Genomic DNA, 6,983 nt, shown 5'->3' on the forward strand with positions numbered 1-6,983 from the left:
AAACTAATTTTATTATACTCTAACCAAGTGAAAAATAAACTTTCAACAACCATCTACTATTGCTTTTCATCACCAGTAAAATTTTTTGTGTTCTGAAGGGCCGATTTGTCTATATGCGGGATGAAAAACCGAAGTTTCCGGAAGGAAGACCCATCCTACTACCGTATGAGTTCGGGTAACTCTCCTTCAACTCAAAAAATCCATATAAAGATCCCCTCGTTACGACGAGAATCGAACTTAGGCCTTTTTCAATCGAAGAGCGCAACGTACCGTCGTTCTTCCAATTGCACTACGAAATCGTAAACTATTGATAAACGAATGAAAGGCTTCTGTGTGGCAGTATATATTCATTTGTTTTTACGTATTGATTACAACATAGAATGATAAGAAAATAATTAATTTTGAATAACTTACTAGCTGATATTTCGCTGGTATTATATCCAGCATCTTCAGAACACAAGAATTTGTCACAGTCACGAAGCAACAATTTCATATAACAGTGAGACTAGTTTAAAAAAAAAAAAAAAAAAGGTAAGGGATAATACAAGGAACTAAAGTCCTAATTAGGCGCCACCTATCTTTGAAAAAGAGAGAAACAAATTAATTAGATCTTAAAATGGTTGTGTGCCTGATTTTTGGTAAATTTAAAACATACTCAAAACCTCAACAACTATGGCTGTATAAATCAAATTATTCGTGTCATTCCTTCATCAAATATGAATAAACAAGTATTTCATGTTGATGAACTTGAATAATGTTAACAACTCCTCATTTTGCATGGAGTAAACATTATTCATGTTGAAACATGTCAATAAAGCTATGTGATCGTCTTGTACAAAATTCAGATTTCAAACCCGGAGTGTCTAATGACGAAGAGAATTCCATGATGGGGATGATCTAGATAATTACAATCTAGACACTTTCCAAATATTTACATATACAAAGTGACAACTTATTACACTCTGGTCACTTCAGAAATCCACGATCAGTTCAGTCCAACACGGAGGTAGAATTCCTTATTGTCTAACTCAGTCATCAGAGAAAGCTCAATGACAGGTTTAACCCCTTAACGTACCAATTAAAAATCAGAAAGCGGTCGTTTTTCTGCCAATTTATTTGGGCGAGGGTGATTTGTTGGATCAAATTCATTATTATTTGAATAATAATGAAGTTACGCAAACGAAATAGCCGATACACGCCATTGACAACTTTTCTCGACTGAAAGGAAACAGGCACGAGATTGTCTAGCGTCTATATTCGGTTGTATTTATATGTGGAAACAAAATTCAAAATCAATTTTGGTGCAATAAACAAAAGACGTGTCAGAGACGTCTTTGTATGTCAAGGGGCTAAAGAAAGAAAGGATATGCAGAAATTCATGAAGCATGCAAATTTGCAGCTCTTGTTTCTTTTAATTTTCCCTGCAAACTTTTTCTTACTAGGCAGTCACTGATGACAAAATTAAAAATAATTTTGTCACTGTTTACTAATTATGAATAAACAAGCAATTCATATAAATAGACAAGTTATCGTTTTATGTATATTTGTAATACATTCAAGGTGAAGGGTTTCTGAGAAATATGCAAAATATTTTCTTTTATTTCTTTAATTTAACAATCCTATTAAATTCAGAATACAGTATATGATCCCTTAAAAATATCTACATATTCCTATTGGAAAGATGCGTTTTCTAGAATAGGTGATCTGAGCAAATTAGGTATTCTCTCCTAGTTGTATAGGAGTCTGGATCCATCCCCCTTCATCTCGCTTGAGGCTGGCTGATTTCTTGGTGGCGGTTCATTTTAGTATTGTTTGTGAGTGTTTGTCGATTTTATTTTATTATTATTATTATTATTATTATTATTATTATTATTTTTGTACACATACGGGCCACTGAACCTGTATGCAGATGTACGTTTAAATCACTTAAAAGCATATACCTAGAATACTTTTTCAACTGCTAGACCACGTGTCTAGGGAACTCTTTTTAAGAATCCTGATGGTCAGTAATTGTCAAAAGTGTTAAATACAAAAAGGAAAAACAAAGGATCTTTCAGAGTTCGATAAAGTGCTTATTGTGGATGCCTATCTGAATGGAGGCATGGTTATGAAAACAACAAAGTTCGTTGGTTTTTCAAAAGGAGAAATATCTCGAGTGTTTAATGAGTAAAAAAAAATAGCCAATTTTGCTTGTTTAAGAGTCGCAACTGTGATCCTAAGATTTCCCATGCCTACAATTTCAGCCTATTCAACTCATTCTGCAATTACTGCATATCAGCCTCATTCCTGATTACCCTACCTATCTTTGCATCATCAGCAAATAGCTATATGTCACTTATCAAATTCTTCCTGATGTCATTAATGCACAGATTGCCTAACAGTGGGCCAATAACTGATCCTTGTGGTACACTCACATTCCCCGTATGCCACTTTGATATCTCTCAGCCATGCTCTTATCGACGCTAATATTTTATAATCCAAACTCCTATTCTCGAATTTACGCAACAGTCTTCCATGCTGTATTCTGTCAAAAGCCTTAGCAAAATCCAAAAGTATCATGGTGTATCGATTCCCCTTGTCAAATTCAATGGTAACATTATTATAAAATGTGAGCAAGTTGCTAAAACATGATCTTCTCTAGTAAACCAATGCTGTTCATCGCAAAGTAGAGATTCACTGTCAATCCATTTCTGAATGTGAGTTGACATGCTGCTCTCAACCATGCCGATGAGATATGTCATAATTATTGTCCATTTATCTAATTTCAAAAATTATAATTATAATTTTAATCTAATAATGAGAACTTGTGTTTCCCTTCCAAACTGAATAAACGGATAAGGCCTCATGCTATTTGGAAACGAGAATGAGTCTCTTTAATAATATGAGGAACTTTATCTCAGAAAAAAGAAATATTTTCACAGAAAATACTTTAGTTGTAAACAAGTAATCCAGCCTTAGGATCTGGGCCTCTGAGAAGGTGTCCCCCCACCCCCCCCCCCCCCCACCCCCCCCCCCCCCCACCCCCCCCCCCCCCCACCCCCCCCCCCCCCCACCCCCCCCCCCCCCCACCCCCCCCCCCCCCCACCCCCCCCCCCCCCCACCCCCCCCCCCCCCCACCCCCCCCCCCCCCCACCCCCCCCCCCCCCCACCCCCCCCCCCCCCCACCCCCCCCCCCCCCCACCCCCCCCCCCCCCCACCCCCCCCCCCCCCCACCCCCCCCCCCCCCCACCCCCCCCCCCCCCCACCCCCCCCCCCCCCCACCCCCCCCCCCCCCCACCCCCCCCCCCCCCCACCCCCCCCCCCCCCCACCCCCCCCCCCCCCCACCCCCCCCCCCCCCCACCCCCCCCCCCCCCCACCCCCCCCCCCCCCCACCCCCCCCCCCCCCCACCCCCCCCCCCCCCCACCCCCCCCCCCCCCCACCCCCCCCCCCCCCCACCCCCCCCCCCCCCCACCCCCCCCCCCCCCCACCCCCCCCCCCCCATTGGGGAAAAAAGTTAGTTACATTCGAGTAAATTCAGTATTCTTTATTTTTTTTATAACTTTCCAATTCCTACGTATGGATCGTTGGTTAAAGATGGGATTTATAAATAAAACCCCAAAAGAGTAATATAGGATATACAAGTAGGTGTATGAACACCGGATCAAATGGAACACTGATAAAGAGTTGCCTGTGATCTCTAGAGAACCAACTACGAAGAGAACTCTTTCGTAAGTATGATATGAATTACTTGAATTGTGGATTTTCATGGTGGGAAAAGAGGAACATTTTCCAAATTTTGTTCTTTTAAAAATAATTCATTTTGTGTTTACATGGACAAATAAATTCAAATAAAATTAGATATTTATTTTTACTTTAATTTATTTTAATTATTAGAGGGTACTTGGTAATAAGGAAAATTTAAGAGAGGGGTACGCGGATATCTGAACTTTCAGAAACTGTTCTAGAGGGATGGGTAAACACCCATACTCTGTCGGGTATCAGGAAATGAGAGTGGATCCGCTTTTTACAGAAGCGGCTAGGAACCAGTGACGAAAAGTAATCAATCTACTATGAGGCGTAAATTTGTGGGAAGATTTACCAATGTCAGCTACTCGACTCCATCCGGATGCTGCTAACAAACACATCACCTAATGCACTGGAGACAAGTGGCCACTGCCAGAACAGACGTATCCAAACGTATTACCCAGAATTAATTAAATTTGCCAATAACATTACTTTCCAGTCATTTTAGTGTAAAGTAAATTACACTAGCCATTTTAATTCGGAATAAATTGGGAGACAAAGGAAAATCTCGCATCCTGGTTTCCTTTCAAAACTATTTTTGGATTAATTATTCTCCCCAAAGGGAGTGAGCTGACGCTAGAGGCAGTGCTAGACTAGGGCAACTCGTGGCAAAGATGGAGCAAGCTCCAAGCACTTCTCCACCTTCCAAATATCAATTTTATATCTTGGGCTCTGATCGAACCCGTATCAGATCTTAAGCTGGTAAGAACAAATCAGACTGGTACTGATCAGTTTGGTGAATGTATTTACCCAGTCATTTCTGTTCAAGAGCTAAAAAGCTCTTGAAATGTGGGTAGACTTTGAAAAATGTCAATGAATTACAGAATTCAATTTCTAACTTTTAGACTATTCCTGCTTAACTTAGACTATTCCTGCATTTCGCGGAGTAGTGAGAAAGCAATCCACGAGGTTGCAGTTAAACCTTAAATTCACTTTATTAAACTTCCTTGCTAAATTTTAATTTTCCATGTCCCTGTTCTCTCGTGTGGCTGCAGTGCATGCTCCTCAAGAAAACAGGGTTAACTTTCTTTTAGCTAATAGCAGAGACAGCCAATGAAGTGATAGATAGACTGTTGGTTGCTAAATTTTTCTCCTTTAAGTTTAGGTCATTCTTAATTTAACTTTAAGATTGTTATGAATTTAAAGTTTGACTTTGAAAAGACAAGAGACTTAAAATGAAAAATTACTTAAAAAACGGTTATTGTTTTATTTTCTTATATTTTTTTCTTAACTTGGTCAGCTTTTTGAAAAATCAATCTCCACTGATCTAGGTCTCTTAGCACCAACATGTTCTGATTTTTGAACAGCCATGTCGTCGACAATGACTGTACACTGTTTAATTAAGTTGATTTTTCTATTTACTTTTTGGATTTCTTTTTCTGTTGACGTGTCACAACATTCATCTGACTTTAATAACTCATAAGCTTTTGGAGAGTCTGAAACAATGGGGATAGAAGTAGAAGAAAGATCTTCTATAGTATTCAATGTTTTATTTTCCTCTTCAACCCCAGTAAACTTCATCTCTGTAGCGGGAGTACCGTTTTGTTTGATTGGGAAGTATCTTTTGCAGTAGGTGGAGGGGGAACTCCTCTAAAGACAGATGTTTTACTTTGAACATTGGTATCGTCTGTGGGAAGAATTTCCACATTGGTTACACGGTGCAGTACAACTTGGTTGTGAATGGCCTATTATGACAATTGCCACATTTGTTTAATCGACAATCCTTTGCAGAGTGGCCATCTTGTTGGCACCTTGCAAAGTCTTGTCATTCCTGAATAGTTAACCATTACAGAGAAACCTTTCGATGTTAACAAAATTGGGAATTGTTTTTCATATGAATTTTATCTCCTTGTCCGATTGTAGGATACTTAGTAAAGTTGCTTCGGACCACTGCTAGGACCAAGCTAAATTCTTGAAATGTTGACATTAAAGTTTGATCAATTTCGGAAGGAAGTTTCCTCAAATAAACGAATTTGAGACCACCGCCATCTATCATGATAGGAAAAAACTTCTTTATCTAGGACAATTGCATTTTCCATTGACTTTTCTTTTGCATTATGATTACTGGGTCGAACTTCGTAAAGACCCTTCTGGTAATCCCAGCATTTTATATTTTTTAGATTATCAACACTGAAAATATCAACTAGAGCGTCAGCTATGACTTCTGGCTGAAAAGCTTTCTTTAAGGTATATCTAACTGTTAAAATTCTGGAAACTTTATTATTCGTCATTTTTGTGACTACAAATGATCAACAGCTCTGATGGTAGGAGCAGATACTATAGTCTTGCTTTATAATAGGCAGCAGTACTGAAAGATAGAATTAACAGATACTACCTAAAGTCTTAGTAGTGTTGGACAGTTCACTTTATGAGGCAGTGAACTGAGACAGTTTCGTGGGACTGTACTGTGTTTCCACTTGGTCTCAACTTTACTCCCTATAACTAAAACCATAAAAACCACCTAGTTTTCGTATTGGGTGGAGCCTGCCGGCTATATGTACCTCTGAACCTTTCGTACAGAGGGGAAGGATAGGTTTCAGTTAGGCTGGTACCAGTGCTATGTAGAAACTACAAGACACTTCTGTAAAAATATAAGTGTTTAACTTTACCCAAGTCCGGGGTTTAGGTCATAAAACACCTTAATACTGTAGATTTAACAGATAGTACTTTAACTATTAGCTCATCAAGTTAATATCCTGGGACCCGTATCAGACAAAACTTAAGAACAGATTTTGAGTACCTTGACTGTTTAAACCTAACTTTCGTAAGACGTCCTCCGTGACCAGGGCATGACTTCGCCAAGGCCGTTGGAGGACATACTCACTAAAGTACAGTTATCGAAGTTTTCAGCCTCCGTTTCCACTTCTCAAACTATACTTTATACCTTTTGTAACTTACCGCTTTGAATCTATGAAATTCTTTTTCGTGGTTGGCCGCTCTGGCCACTGAGTAAGAGGGGTTTTTACTTTGCAGGCCTGGGAATCCTGGTGAAACTTATGGTCTTGAAGGCAGATAGGAAAGGTAAGAAACGAAACTTGTCTTGAAGAGGGTCGGAGAGGTGGGTTTCAATGAAAACACTTGTTTTGGGGATATAACTAGTAAAGGTGCCAGTCCTTTGTCTAGGTTCTGTTCACCGTGCAATCTACCCCACTTGTGTGGGTTCGCCCGTAGAGGGCACAGTGAGCAGGGGTTAATGAA

The 6,983-nt window shown here is 39.9% G+C and overlaps 1 non-coding gene across 1 annotated transcript; it reads right to left on the reverse strand.

Moving 5' to 3' along the window:
- Positions 1 to 4,345: 4,345 nt before the first annotated feature.
- Positions 4,346 to 4,531, reverse strand: LOC150093560 (U2 spliceosomal RNA). Its single transcript, XR_016550482.1, has one exon. It is a non-coding gene; the product is annotated as a U2 spliceosomal RNA (small nuclear RNA).
- Between the last annotated feature and the right edge of the window lie 2,452 nt (positions 4,532 to 6,983).

The sequence above is a fragment of the Typopeltis vanoorti genome, chromosome 24, assembly GCF_054136105.1.
Source record: "Typopeltis vanoorti isolate ZY-2024b chromosome 24, IOZ_Tvanoo_1.0, whole genome shotgun sequence".
Taxonomy (NCBI): domain Eukaryota; kingdom Metazoa; phylum Arthropoda; class Arachnida; order Uropygi; family Thelyphonidae; genus Typopeltis; species Typopeltis vanoorti.